Below are 16,466 nucleotides of genomic sequence, written 5' to 3' on the forward strand. Positions count from 1 at the left end.
AACTCTGATCTTGGTAACAGGTGAAGCCTTCCTATTCCCCATGATTAAGTTTATCTTCCCGTGCTCCACATCCTCACTTCTTCTTAGGCCCTGCAAATCACAACATATGTGAATACCACAACCAGTATCAAGGACCCAAGAGTTAGAATATGGTGAGTTATTAGACAATATAGTGTAAATACCTACATGGGATGGTTTCACTTTCCCATCCTTGACATCCTGCAAATACTTTGGGCGGTTTCGCATGCAGTGCCCCTTATTCTGGAAATAGAATCAATCAGCATCTTTAGGGATGGCAGAAGGAGTAGCAGAACCACCTTTGGTTTCACTTGATGAGGAGCCATCAAGAGACTTTCCCTTGGTACCCTTCGAACAGGTCTTCCTCTTCTTTCATTTGCCTTGCCCGATAGCCAAAACAGGGGTAGCTGTAGGAGTAGGAGTAGCAACAACCGACTTACCTTTAAGACCACTTTCGGCGGTCTTCATAAGTCCTTGAAGTTTGCTGAGTGTAACTTCCTCCTTGTTAATGTGGTATGTCATGCGGAAATGATCATAACACGAGGGTAGGGAGTGCAAAATGATGTCAATTGCTAACTCCTTAGGGAAGTTCACATTCAATTTCTGCAAACGGTCCACATACCTTTGCATTTTCTGCATGTGGCCCGTGATGGGTTCACCATCCTTCATTCGGGTTGTTATCATGGAGGAGATTATGTCATACCGCTCTTGACGAGCACTCTGATGGTACCTTTCCATCAAGTTCTGGTGCATCTCAAAAGGGTAATAGTCCTCATAGGACTTTTGGAGTTCGGCTGTCATCGTGGCCATCATGATGCATGCCACTTTGGTGGCATCTCTTGTTGGAATAATGTCTAAGTCCATAACTATATTTGGTATGTACTTGACCCGACCCGGCATGGTCCATTTGGGTTGCACTTCACCGACACAATTTATATGGATAGTCTTTTGAGAATAGTATATTTATGATTTATATTAATATATTATAAGTTCTAATATATTAATATGGAATCATATTATTTAATTAGTATTGATCAAGAATTAATTTAGAATTAATTAAGTGATCAAAAAGAACTAATTAAATATGGACTCTTATATATATATATGGAATGGGCCAAGTTCATTTAGGTTGGGCTAAGCTTTCATGGATGGTCCATGGAGCTTTTAACCCATGGATCCTATGTAAATGAAAGGTCATGGGTATTAGGGTTTACATGGATGTAACCCTAATCCTCCATAATATATAAAGGGGTCCTTGGCTCACAAAATTAACACAAGTGTGTGAAAATAAGAGTGGGCTGATTTTAGTGTGCATACATATTCTCTCAAGTTCTTCCAAGGTGTTTTGGTGATTTGTGATTCCATTTGAGGCTTCCACACTATTGGGGCTAAGCTCTTAAAGCTTGAAGACATCAAGCTACATCAAAAGGTATGTCATCTAACTAGAACTTTGTAGTATAGGTGCTTCATAATATGTTAGTTAGGATGAAACCTTGGAATAGTTAATATTTGCATGTATAATAGAGAAAACATAGATCGAAGGTTTATAAGGTTGCATGTACACCATAGGAGTGTTAGAGTGCTCAAAAAACCCAACAGTGGTGTCAGAGCCATGAGTTGTTTTCTGTTATATTGATGCAAATGTTTTATTTTCAAGTTGGAAAAAAAGGAAAAAAAAACATGACGTTTGTCAAATTTTAAGATAATTACTTGTTTTGTGAAAAACGAATTATTTGTAAAATTTGAATCATTTGTTATATGAGTTGAATTAGGTCAAATTTAGTAAAAGATAAAATGATATAATTATTTTATTAGTTTTAAAAGTTTGATCTAAATGTTTTAAGGAGTTACATATTTTGTCATAAAATTTTGGAGCTCAAAAGTTTTTTTTTTAAAGTTGTGATCTTAAGGTTTTTTGAAACTTCCATAAGTTATGGATATGAAAGTTTTTTTAAAAAAAAAATGATTCAAAGTTTTTATGGAGTTACAAAATTTGGTGATAATGTTTTAAAGAATTTCGTAACTTGTTCTTAAATTATGGAACATGGAAAGTTTCATCATAAAACACCATTAATTCCATAAGTTATGGAATCCAAAGGTTTTCAAGAATTACAAAACTTGCCCTCAAGTTTTGGAATTTGAGAAAAGTTTTTTATGAAAAAAAAAATTGAATTCTAAAACTCTTGGGTTCATAACTTAAACAATTAATTAAATGGTTTTAATTTTGAATTTAATAATTGGAATTATGATGTTTTGTTGAATAGTTCAAATTAACTCTCATGGACTTTATTAATAGTTAATTAAAGCGTTTAATTAAAAGAGTATTATTAATCCATAAATATATGATTTGAGTTTAATTAAATTAAAAGTCTAGTTTAATTAATAGATTAAACCACCAAGTATTTTAAATGTCTAAAATACACCCTTATACTATTATAATATTAAAAGTTTAATATATTATATGTATAAGAGCAAGTCGTCTTACCATTAGTAGGCCTCATTCACGAAGCCGGTCTATAAGGGGGGTATAAGGTTACTGCCTATAAAATGGCAGTTTAATGGGTGTCCACTCTCACTCACCGCTTCCTTGACCGGTGGAGGGTCGTTAGCCGAACAGGTAGGACAAGGACTATAATTCTCCCTTCATTATAAGTATAATGATAAATACTAAGTAACTAAACACTTATAAATTCCCAATCTTAGTTACTTAGGAAAATGTGAATAAGGTGCTAATCCATGAAATTACACTTTGCACTTTTTTTAAGCTGTTAGTGGAGTGTGTGTGGTTAACCGGCACACTAACCTGGACTTAACAAGGTAGGCAAAGGGTAACTTAATGTTTATCATAGTATCGTTGGAGCGTGTGTGGTTAACCGGCACATCGATTGAGGGGTAAATATTAAGGGTACCAAGTATATTTGCATGGTTACTTCACACCTTGTTTTGTGATCCTCGGCATCCCAGTCACAAAACCTGAAGGGCACACTCAAGATTGAAACATGCCATTGAAAAGTTCAATGAATCTCAAAAGAATCTAGGAGTTTCAAAACCAATTAAAACCTAATAATACATTTCGTTTATCTTGGTGGAAATTGGTGAATCGTCATTCACCTACCTTCAAATATTTTATAGCTTCGATTACGGCATCCCTCTTCCAAGTTATAAAATAGTTTGTTGGGTCCTAGCCTTAATATATCATATTGGGTGTTATATTAAGGACTTAAATAAACTTTACGTGAATTTCTCCCATTGTTGATGTCTGGTTTAGACAACAATGATCTTCCCAAACCAAGCTTTCCTAATGAATATGAGTTCCCGAGTTTGGCTCATGGAAGTCATACTTCTCTTCCTCCACCTCCTCCAATTATTCTCCTAAACCCACAAGTTCAAGGTCACTCAAGCTCTAATGGCAAGCAAGGTCTATGTGTGATCACATCTTAGAGATGAAGTCACATATTGACAAGCCGGGAGAGTTGGGTGTCAAAGTCTTGAGAAAGTTGGATGTTCAATCACTTTCTAAGTCACATAGTGAGTTCCTTTGGGACTACTTGTTGGATATAGTGTCTAAGTCCATAACTTTATTTGGTATGTACTTGACCCGACCCGGCATGGTCCATTTGGGTTGCATGGCATTGCAATACTTGGATAGACTAAATGAGAGAATAAGGCACTTATCATTATTAATATATTATAAGTTCTAATATATTAATAATAGTATTATTTAATTAGTATTTATCAAGTATTAATCTAGTATTAATTTGGTGATCAAAGTGAGACTAATTAAATATATAGGGTTGATTATGACAATCATCAATTCTTTTATGGTGGATTAATGATCCATGGTTTATGGGTTATGGATGTAACCATATGGAGCTCCATGGATAGTCCATGGGAGTTACAAATCCATGGGTCATGGGAAATCAAGAGTCATGACAATTAAGGGCATTCATGTGTAAACCCTAATTGTGACAACACTATAAAAGGAACCCTATGGCTAGCAAAATGAGGACCTAGTAGAGCTAGTGGACCTAGTGTTACTATAGAGGGCATAACCAATTTTGAGTGCTAGAAGTATTCTCTCAAGTTATTCCAAGTCTTGTGGTGTTGTGTGAAGCATTTGAGGCACAACATTTGGGGTGCTAGGCTCACAAAGTCTTGAAGGAATCCAAGCAACAACAAGGTATGTATTTCTACTAGTTTTTATGTTTTATGTAATCCCCATGCCATGCTAGTTAGGAAATAACCTTGAAAAAGAAATTTGCATGTATATAGAGAAAACATAGATTCAAGGTTATTAGGGTTGCATGTACACTTAGGAAGTGTTAGAATGCTCAAAACCCATCAGTGGTATCAGAGCCTAGGATTGTTTTCTGTATACTTGATGCAAAACTGCTTAAAAATCGAAAATTATGCACTCTGACGACTGTACTCGCCGAGTCCATGGGGAGGACTCGCCGAGTCCATGAACAAATTCATTCTACTCGCCGAGTAGAATAATGCACTCGGCGAGTAGGAGCGTGTTGGGCAGTTTTTTCGAGTTTTGTTGCTGGAAATGGATTAAGATCATTATCCCAATCTGTTTTGGACTTGTAAAATCTGTTTATCAAAATGATAATTATTATGTTAACCCATTTTACATGACTTTTATCAATTTTCAAGTATTGTATATGTTTATATGATTTCTTGAAATTGCTTGACATGAATTTGTGTTCTTATGAGTTTTTAGAAGATCATAGGAATTATGTGTAACCACCATGTGTGTTTAATTCATGATCTTAATGGCTATGATGGTGTCCATAACTTGTCCTCAAGTTATGGATAACCAAAAGTCACTTCTTTTAATTGTGATTAAAGAACTAAAGAGGTTTCATAAAATGAAGAGTCTTCATTTTATGAACCATTAAAACTCATAAGTTACAAATTGAAGAGACTTGGAATAGTTTCAAATCTTGCCCTCAAGTTTTGGAATTTGAAAAGTCTTATACTTTAATACTTTAATTCCAAATTAAACCTTAGATTTTTAAAAAGTTTAAAAATCAACACTTATACTATTATTATAATTTTATTATATAGATATGTATAAGAATATGTCATTCTTACCGTTAGTAGGCCTCATTCACGAAGCCGGTCTATAAGGGGGGTATAAGGTTGTTGCCTATAAAATGGTGACTTAATGGGTGTCCACTCTCACCCACCGCTTCCTTGATCGGTGGAGGGTCGTTAGCCGAACGGGTAGGATACGACTTTAAATACTTGTTAAAAGTATAATGAATTATAAAGTAACTATACATTATAAATTCCCAATCTTAGTTACTTTAGGAAAATGTGAAATTGGTGCTAGCCCATAAAATTACACTTTGTACCTTACCAAGTCGTTAGTGGAGCGTGTGTGGTTAACCGGCACACTAACATGGACTAGTAAGAGTGGCAAAGGGTAACTTGACCTTATTATAGATCGTTGGAGCGTGTGTGGTTAACCGGCACATCGATTAGGTAATATTGTTAAGGGTACCAAGTCAATTTGTATGGTTATTCACACCTTGTTTGTGATCCTCGGCATCCCAGTCACAAACTTGAGAGGGCACAATCGAGATTCAAACATGCCATTGAAAAGTTCAATGTATCTCAAAAGATCTAGGAGTTTCAAAACCAATAAAACCTAATAATAAAATATTTCGTTCTTATGGTGGAAATTGGTAAATCGTCATTTACCTACCTTCAAATATTTTATAGTATGGATTACGGCATCCCTCTTCCAACTATAAATAGTTTGTTGGATCCTAGCCTTAATATTTCATTTGGGTGAATTATTAAGGATTCCTAATCTAATGAAACTTGTCTTTCTTTCCTTTCAGATGTCTTCCAACAATGCTTCTGGCTCAAACCCAACAGGCTCCTTTTCCCTTATGAACTTGTGTGGTAAGGTCATCTTTGATGGATTCAATTTCAATGAGTGGATCAGAAACATCAGAATGATTACCCGCTATGAGGACAAAGAATATGTCCTCGATAGGGAGCTTAAGGTTGTGAGTGAAGCCACTGCTACTCCTGAAGAGTTTGCGGAGTTTGTTGCACATGAAAAGGATGCTACTAAAGTAGCATGCATCATGATGGCCACCATGACTCCTGAACTTCAAAAATCCTATGAAGATTTCTACCCCTATGAGATGCACCTGGATCTGATGGAAAGGTACCATCAGAGTGCGCGTCAGGAGAGGTATGAAATCATCTCCTCCATGATAACCGCAAGGATGAAGGATGGTGAACCCATCACCGGTCACTTGCAGAAGATGCAAAGGTTCGTTGACCGGTTGCTGAAGCTAAATGTTGACTTTCCTGAGGAAATGGCGATTGACATCATTCTCCATTCCTTACCTCCAAGTTATGATCAGTTTCGTATGACTTATCATATGAACAAGGAGGAAGTCACACTTAGCAAACTTCAAGGACTCTTAAGGACAGCTGAAAATGGCCTTAAGGGTAAAGCGGTTGTTACTTCTACTCCTTCAACAGCCCCTGTTCTGGCTATTGGGCAGGGAAAGGGTAAGAAGAGGAAAAGCCCTTCGAAGGGTACCAAGGGTAAGACTCTTGATGGTTCCTCTTCAAGTGGGACAAAGAAAGGTCCCATTACTCTTTCTTCAAACCCAAAGGAAGCACAGTGCTTCTATTGCCAGGATAAGGGACACTTCAAGCGAAGCTGCCCCAAATATCTGCAAGATCTAAAGGATGGGAAGGTTAAACCCACCCATGCAGGTATTTACACAATATTGTCTAACAACTCATCTAATGCTAATTCTTGGGTGCTTGATACAGGGTGTGGTATTCACATTTGTACTGATTTGCAGGCACTAAGAAGAAGTGAGCAAGTGGAGCACGGGAAGATAAACTTAGTCATGGGCAACAGGAAAGCATCACCTGTTACCAAGATAGGAGTTTATTCTTTATTGCTTAATAATGGGTTAATGTTAGATTTGAATAAGTGTTGTTACTCGCCCGAAATGGCGAGAAATATTATTTCCTTTCATGGCTTGTACAAACAAGGTTTTACATTTTCATTTGATAATAAAAATGGTGCTATTAATGTTTATTACAATGATGTATTTCACTTTAAAGCATTACCTTGTGATGGTGTATATGAAGCCGTGAATGTTGTAGACAGTCTAGGAAATAATGTGTTGTATATTGATTCTTCAGATAGCTTGGATAAAGCATCCTTGTGGCATTGTCGTCTTGGACATGTTAACAAGAAGCGCGTAGGCCAACTCCAAAAGGCTGGAGTCTTGGAATCATTTGACCTCAAATCAGATGATAGTTGCGAGTCTTGTTTACTTGGAAAAATGACAAAGTCACCCTTCACAGGTACTTGTGATAGGGGTGAAGGTTTGTTGGACCTTGTACACACGGATGTGTGTGGGCCCTTCAGAGTTGCTACAAGGGATGCTAATCGCTATTATGTGACTTTTACTGATGATTACAGTAGATATGGATATATTTACTTGATCAAGCATAAGTCAGAAACCTTTGAAAAGTTCAAAGAGTTTAAGCAGGAAGTTGAGAATCAATTGGGCAGGAACATCAAGATGCTCCAATCCGATCGAGGAGGAGAGTATCTTAGCATTGAGTTCCTTGACTATCTTAAGGAATGTGGGATTGTCTCACAATTGACACCTCCCAGGACACCACAGTTGAATGGTGTAGCTGAGAGGCGCAATCGAACCTTGTTGGATATGGTTCGTTCCATGATGAGTCGAGCTTCGTTACCAATCTCTTTCTGGGGGTATGCCTTAGAGACTGCCGCCCATATCCTTAATCTAGTCCCTACTAAAAAGGTTGCCAAAACACCTCACGAGATGTGGACTAGGAAAGTTCCCAATTTGGACCACATCAAGATTTGGGGTTGTGAAGCTTTCGTGAGGCGTGAGACTCATGATAAGCTTGAACCTCGAAGTGAGAGGTTGTGACAACCGTCAAATTTCGGTCAATTCAAAGTCAACAAGTCAAACCGGTCAACTCCAATAACCCTTGTATGCTAGGGTTTACGTTATGAAATCACTATACAATTCGCTATTTTAATGAGAAATCATCATTTGGAAAGTTCATGTGTTTGATTTTCCTTAGCCTTAACAAGTGCTAAACAACGAACCAAAGCGATAAAACACTATTACACAATCATCGGGATTGTGTAAGACACTAAAACACGGTTTAATGGGGTTTACGAACCTTGCGTTGTGAAGCCGGACACTCAAATTAATCACAAACGAAACCTCTCTAAATCGTTTTCACTCTATCTCTTTCTATTTGAAATCTCTCCCAAATCTGTCCCAAATCTCTCTCAAAAGTTACTTTAACTTTTTGTAATCATTTGGGTCATCTCGACCCTTGACCGGGTCAAAAATCGCTTGAAACGGGGTAAAAACGAGTAAAATAGCTTTAAGGATCCGAAACCGAAGCTTCTGGACCGAAGCCTCGCATCCGAGGCCTCTGATCCGAAGTGAGGGTCCGAAGATCCGAAGCGAGGGTCCGAGGGTCCGAGGGTCCGAAGGTCCGAAGGTCCGAAGGTCCGCAGACAGCTCCTTTTTACCGGTTTTTCGACTACAACTTCGTTTTAACTCCGTTTTTCATTATTTTAACGTGGGATTTTCACCCAAAACTTTATTTTATAAACTAAGGCCCCAAAATATATAAATCTCCAGGGTTTTTATAAAATATATTAAAAGAATTGGTGATTGAACTAATTATTGAGGGAATATTTGCTTTTCCTTAATTTATGGCAAAAGCAAACCACTACCACCTCACTCTATGATTAGCCACTCTTTCCCACTACCCCTTGTCTCCTTAGTGGACCTTTACAGCCAATCTCCAGCTCTTCCCACGTTCTAAGAGCTGGAGGATTGATCCTCTCTCCTCATTCTCCATAAAACTCTTTCATTCTACACTTAGCAACCTAGAACACTCTCCAAAATTCTCTCATCTTTTCTCTTAACTTCAAGAACTTCAAGGCTTTCTCCAGGGATTTCTTTCTTCAATTAGTAAGTATCTTCATCATTCACATAATTATTAAACTCCATTCTACTCAAATCATTGATATCTTACACAAGTTCCATCTTATTCGGTGTTAGATTCTCGAATCATCAAGACATCTTCTTAGTGTTCTTGAGTTGAACACTTCCTCTCTCTCACTTTCATCTACTGAAACCACATAAGGTGAGTTCATACCCATACATTTACATGTTTTTCTTAAGTTTTAAGGGGGGAATACAAGTAAAATCATCAAGAACACAATTAAACTTTTTCTAACAGATTACATCAGAAAAGATAGACGTTAATCACGGACTGTTTTGGTCAACTTAAATATTTTAGTTTTCAAAACTGTTTCAGGTGCAAGTAGTTCAAACTCTTAGCTTTAAAATGACTACTTGCACATCTCCATATGATTTTTCTACAATTTATGGTGATTTTTACAAAACTGCCTGTCATTTCAGAGGCAAACCCGGACCAGTCTGTGATTATGAACCTTTTCACCTCTGTTAGAGATCACTAAAAATCATGATAAAATTTACGAACAAACTAGACTCATATTCCAAACTCTCAAAATTTGCGGATTTGGATTTAGAGCTTTGATGATTTTTCTATAAATTTTCTAAGAACGGTAACAGAAACTGTTTTTAACGAAAAGTTGCTGTTAATTTCATTTCACCTTGTAACATGTTGAGCAAGGTGTATATCTTTATGTGATTATATGTTACTGCAATATATGACATTTTATCTTAATATTTAGACACACATCAGTTTACAAATGGATTTGGTCATATAAAATATAAAGAATAACAAGTGATTATAATCAAAGTACAATCGATACATTCAAACATTAAATAAACTATTTTGAATATAGTTTGCATACATTACCACGTACTACCCTTGGTTGATAAACTATAATAGGTATAGTTTATGATACATTACATAACACATACATTTAAAAAGGGTACATTTATACAAAGGATATTTTCATTAAGCAAGGTACGGCCATACGGTACCAAGTTTTCATAACACGTAATTCCGTTAATGACTTTGTGAGACATTTACTTCAAATTACCATTAAGTCCTGTATTGTAACCAGAGTTTCCTTGAGGGAGAGCGTGATACTTGTGTATAGATCTATATTGGGTTTGACAAACCCACACCTAAACTGCATGCAACAGTTAGACCGATAGGTCTGGGGTGACAAATGTCATAACATTTCCGACGCCTGAAGAACGTCGTTTTAGGCAACCTTGGTCATAGTATGGTTATAATAAACTCACATAAAGTATTAACAAACATTGGAATTTACGGGGACTTCATTAAAATTTAACGAGTTTATGTCGATTTAAACTTGCATTGTTTTACTATAAATATGATAAATTACTTGTACATTTCGGTCTTTGGGTTTTAAGACTACATTTACACATTAAGGAAAATATTGGATTTTTCTAACACAAATACTACTTTTACAAACGAAAAGCTTATGAACTCACCAACCTTTGTGTTGACATTTTTTTTCAAACAACTTGTATTCTCAGGAAATCATTAAACAGGTAATCAAGTGCTTTTGAGGATGGGACGCTAAGGCGTCTACTATTTCATATTTTATCAACATATTGTAATTGATTCGTAAACATGTAATTCATACAATGATGTAATTTTTTCAATTATATATATGTTGGTTGTGTTTGCTTGAATTACTATTACAATTGCTGTTATGATACTATACATGAAGTCCTCCACCCCTGGACGTTTCCGCCATCCTTGGTTTGGGGGTGTGACAGATTGGTATCAGAGCGCAGTTTATAGTGAATTAAGTATATCAAACCACATAAGATATACAAACTATAAACACAATTGGGACTAATAGTCTCTGATTTGTGCATTTTTCAAATAAATATACTTTTAGAAAATAAATGATTTTTTTTATTAAAAGTATAAATACATGCATACATGCTCACATAGTGTCATAACTAGAAAAACATAAAATAAAAGAAGAGGAGTTGTACATTATGGGTATGCCTTGGGATATGTAAATCAAGTCTGGGAAGGATATAGCCTGATCAACTATATCTGTCCGGGAATTGACTTGCATATACCGGGGGATGGTCAGGATGGACAACAAATCTAACAAACCTAATAACATACTACAAAGGATACTTTAAGAACTCAAAACTAAACATTTACAAATACTATAGGAGTATTTTGTGTTACTATAATAAAAATATTTTATACTTTCATTTTACCTCATAACCCAATGTATTGGGTCAATAAAAAGTATAAAATCGTATGTATCGTAAACATACCGGAAAACAACGTAATAATATACTTTATGTATAAAAGATTTCTCTCCCTATAAATACACTTTTACTAAAAGTACATTGGTTTACGACTTATGCCAGAACCATGCCGCCAAGGAGAAGACCAAGACCTTCCAGCAACACAGCAACACCTCCTCCGCCGCCGCCTCCACAGTTTGATCCCGCGATGTTCCAGGCTGCAGTAACAGCAGCCGTAGCGGCCGCAATGTCGCAGATAGGGACCAACGGAGCTGGTGGTTCGGGATCGGGAGCTACACACTCTAACCACGGAGACAGTACGTGGCGTGCAAAAGAGTGTTCATACAAAGACTTCACAAATGGCAAACCCGACAACTTCAATGGAAGCGGGGGAGTCATCGCTTTGATGCAATGGTTTGAAAAGACCGAAGTAGTCTTTCAGGTGTGCTCTTGCCCCGAAGCGAGCAAAGTTAAGTTCGCAGCCTTCACCTTCACCGGCCGGGCCCTTACTTGGTGGAACTGCCGGATTAAGTCACTTACTCTCGAAGTGGCTAGCTCCATAACCTGGGCAGAACTAAAAGCGTTGATGATGAAGGAGTACTGCCCGAGAGGTGAAATTCAAAAGCTGGAACAAGAACTTTGGAACCTCAGGATGACGGGCTCTGACCTTGAAACCTACACCACCCGATTCAATGAATTGGCTCTCCTCTGCCCAACAATGGTTACTCCGGAGGAGAAAAAGGTGGAGCGATACCTTTGGGGACTGTCTCTCCACGTGCAAAGTAGTGTCCTGGCTTCAAGGCCAACTACTTTTGACAGTGCCAGGGAGCTGGCACAACAACTTGTTGACCACCGAGCCGGTCATAATACTACAACCACCACCACTGATAAATCAAAAGGAGGAAACAACAAAAGGAAGTTCTGGAACGAAAAGAAGAGCCAACCAGCACAGGACCCCGCTAAGAAGCAACAAATTGTTGCTGTCCATGCTGCCACTAATACTGTCACTACTGCTACCACTCCAGCACCACCGAAGCCATATGCGGGAAAACTACCTAAGTGCAACAAGTGCAACTTTCACCACAATGGTGCTTGTAGGGAGATGCACTGTAACAACTGCGACAGGAAGGGGCACACTGCTCGTTTCTGTAAAGCGCCGGCTCAACCAATCAACCAAGTCGCCAGTACGGGGGCAACCCGGACCTGCTACAACTGTGGAGACGCAGGTCACTTCAAAAGAGACTGCCCCAAAGCACAAGCCCCTAATGCTGGTGGAGTAGGAAGAGTCCTGGCAATAGGACATGGGGAAGCAGTCGAGGATCCCACGGTGGTTACCGGTACGTTTCTCCTCAATAACTCTTATGCATGCGTACTATTCGATAGTGGAGCGGAGAGGAGTTTCGTGAGCCACCAATATAAACATTTACTTGAACAAAATCCCCAATCACTAAAGGATACTTATGTAGTAGAAATGGCAAATGGGAAAGTAGAACGCACTAGCGATATATACTCAGAATGTACTCTCACTCTAGACAACCATACATTTAAAATTGACCTAATGCCAGTCACCATAAAAAGCTTCGACGTAATCATCGGGATGGATTGGTTAGTTCCTCACCGTGCCGACATTCTATGTTACGAAAGGGCCGTTCGCCTCAATCTACCAAATGACGAAACCCTTCTCATCTATGGTGACAAACCTAGTGCGAATTTACAAATCATCTCATGCATCAAAGCCCAAAAGTATCTCCGGAAGGAGTACCACGCCTTCTTAGCCCATGTAGTAGACAAGAAACAAGACGTGAAAGACATCAAAGACATCCCCGAAGTGTGTAACTTCCCGGATGTGTTCCCAGAGGATCTTCCTGGTGTACCACTCGCACGACAAGTCGATTTCAGAATTGACTTAATACCCGGAGCTACCCCCGTAGCCAGAGCTCCATACCGCCTCGCACCATCAGAAATGCAGGAGTTGTCCAGTCAGTTGACCGAGCTTTTGACCAAAGGGTTCATCAGACCAAGCTTCTCACCTTGGGGAGCACCAGTCCTTTTTGTAAAGAAGAAGGACGGATCCTTTCGCATGTGCATCGACTATCGGGAACTAAACAAACTCACCATCAAAAACCGATATCCTCTACCCCGAATCGACGACCTTTTCGACCAACTCCAAGGAGCAAATTTCTTCTCAAAAATCGACCTAAGGTCAGGCTACCATCAGCTACGAGTTCAAGAAGAAGATATTCCCAAAACTGCATTCAGAACTCGCTATGGGCACTACGAGTTTGTGGTGATGTCCTTCGGTTTAACAAACGCACCTGCGGTATTCATGGACCTAATGAATAGAGTGTGTCGACCCTACCTAGACAAGTTTGTAATCGTATTCATCGACGATATCTTGATCTACTCGCGAAGCGAAGAAGAGCATCGCCTACATCTACGCCAAGTGCTAGAGACACTAAGAGCGGAGAAGCTTTATGCTAAGTTCTCTAAGTGTGAATTCTGGATTAGAGAAGTGGATTTTCTTGGACATGTGGTAAGTGAGAAAGGCATACATGTGGATCCCTCCAAGATCAAGGCAATCGAGAATTGGTCAGCACCCAAGACGCCAACCGAAATTCGACAATTCCTTGGGCTTGCTGGCTACTACCGAAGATTTATACAAAACTTCTCCAAGATTGCGAAACCACTCACCACCTTGACGCAGAAAGGTGTGATATTCAAGTGGGAAAATAAACAAGAAACTGCTTTCCAAACGTTAAAACAAGCCCTATGCAGCGCACCGGTCTTGTCTCTCCCAGAGGGAACCGAGGACTTCGTAGTGTACTGTGATGTTTCGAATCAAGGCCTCGGATGTGTGCTCATGCAGAGAGGGAAGGTTATCGCGTATGCATCAAGACAGCTTAAGATGCACGAGGTTAATTATACTACACACGACCTGGAATTAGGAGCAGTGGTATTCGCTTTGAAGATCTGGAGACACTACCTCTACGGCACGAAATGCACTATCTTCACTGATCACAAAAGTCTTCAGCATATCCTCAATCAGAAAGAGCTCAACATGCGACAGAGGAGATGGGTAGAGTTGCTGAATGACTACGAGTGCGAAATTCGTTATCATCCGGGCAAGGCCAATGTAGTGGCCGATGCTCTAAGCAGGAAGGAGTACTCGGGCCGCCGAGTAAAATCCTTAACAATGACAATCCATTCCCACCTGACCATACAAATCAAGGAAGCTCAACTGGAAGCTTTGAAACCAGAAAAGGTGGCAGGAGAGACATTAAGGGGAATGGATAAAAACTTAGAAGTCAAGGATGATGGAGCACGTTATATCATGAACCGGATTTGGACACCGAAGTTCGGTGGACTCCGAGATGTCGTCATGAATGAAGCACACAAGACTCGATACTCCATCCATCCCGGGTCGGATAAGATGTATCTGGACCTCAGGAGATTATACTGGTGGCCGAACATGAAAGCTGAGATTGCTACCTATGTGAGCAAGTGCCTGACTTGCGCTAAGGTCAAAATCGAATACCAGAAACCATCCGGGCTATTACAACAGCCGGATATACCTGAGTGGAAGTGGGAACGAATAACCATGGACTTCATAACCAAGCTGCCTAAGACATCGGGCGGGCTTGACACAATATGGGTAATTGTAGATAGATTGACCAAATCAGCACACTTCCTACCAATGAAAGAAACCGACAAGATGGAGAAGCTGACTAGAACGTACATCAGAGAGATTGTACGACTCCATGGTATGCCGATATCCATTATCTCCGATAGAGATAGTAGATTTACCTCACGGTTTTGGCAGTCTCTACAAAAATCATTGGGAACTAGGCTTGACATGAGTACGGCCTACCACCCACAAACCGACGAACAGAGCGAACGAACCATTCAAACGTTGGAAGACATGTTAAGAGCTTGTGTAATAGACTTCGGTAAAGCATGGGATACCCATCTACCGCTTATCGAATTCTCCTACAATAACAGCTATCATACTAGCATCAAAGTCGCTCCATTCGAAGCTCTTTACGGTCGTAAATGCAGATCACCCCTGTGTTGGGCTGAGGTGGGGGATACACAGCTAGCTAGAGGGCAAGTCTCTAATAGCACCCTCACTGGCCCTGAAATCATAAGGGAAACCACAGAAAAGATCGTTCAAATTCGAGAGAGACTGAAAGCGTCTCGCGATCGGCAAAAGAGTTACGCAGACAAACGACACAAACCCTTGGAATTCCAGGTGGGTGATCGAGTACTACTAAAAGTTTCCCCTTGGAAAGGAATGATACGATTCGGCAAACGCAGGAAACTAAATCCAAGGTACATCGGGCCATTCGAAATCCTTGCTAGGATTGGGCCAGTAGCATACAAACTTCGATTACCTCAGGAACTCGACAAAGTACATCCCACATTTCACGTGTCGAACCTAAAGAAGTGTTTGTCTGATGAGACACTCGTAATACCACTCGACGAAATCAAAGTTAACGAAAATCTCCACTTCGTAGAGGAACCAGTCGAAATCATGGATCGGGAAATCAAACGAACGAAACAAAGTCGTATTCCCATCGTGAAGGTACGTTGGAACGCTAAACGAGGACCCGAATTCACCTGGGAACGCGAGGATCAGATGAAACAAAATTATCCACATCTCTTCCCAAACTCTTGAAATCCCAGTCAAAATGAAAATTTCGGGACGAAATTCCTTCTAACGGGGGGATGATGTGACAACCGTCAAATTTCGGTCAATTCAAAGTCAACAAGTCAAACCGGTCAACTCCAATAACCCTTGTATGCTAGGGTTTACGTTATGAAATCACTATACAATTCGCTATTTTAATGAGAAATCATCATTTGGAAAGTTCATGTGTTTGATTTTCCTTAGCCTTAACAAGTGCTAAACAACAAACCAAAGCGATAAAACACTATTACACAATCATCGGGATTGTGTAAGACACTAAAACACGGTTTAATGGGGTTTACGAACCTTGCGTTGTGAAGCCGGACACTCAAATTAATCACAAACGAAACCTCTCTAAATCGTTTTCACTCTATCTCTTTCTATTTGAAATCTCTCCCAAATCTGTCCCAAATCTCTCTCAAAAGTTACTTTAACTTTTTGTAATCATTTGGGTCATCTCG

The sequence above is a fragment of the Lactuca virosa genome, chromosome 5 (assembly GCF_052849685.1).
Source record: "Lactuca virosa cultivar CGN04683 chromosome 5, Lactuca_virosa_CGN04683_v6, whole genome shotgun sequence".
In the NCBI taxonomy this organism is placed as follows: domain Eukaryota; kingdom Viridiplantae; phylum Streptophyta; class Magnoliopsida; order Asterales; family Asteraceae; genus Lactuca; species Lactuca virosa.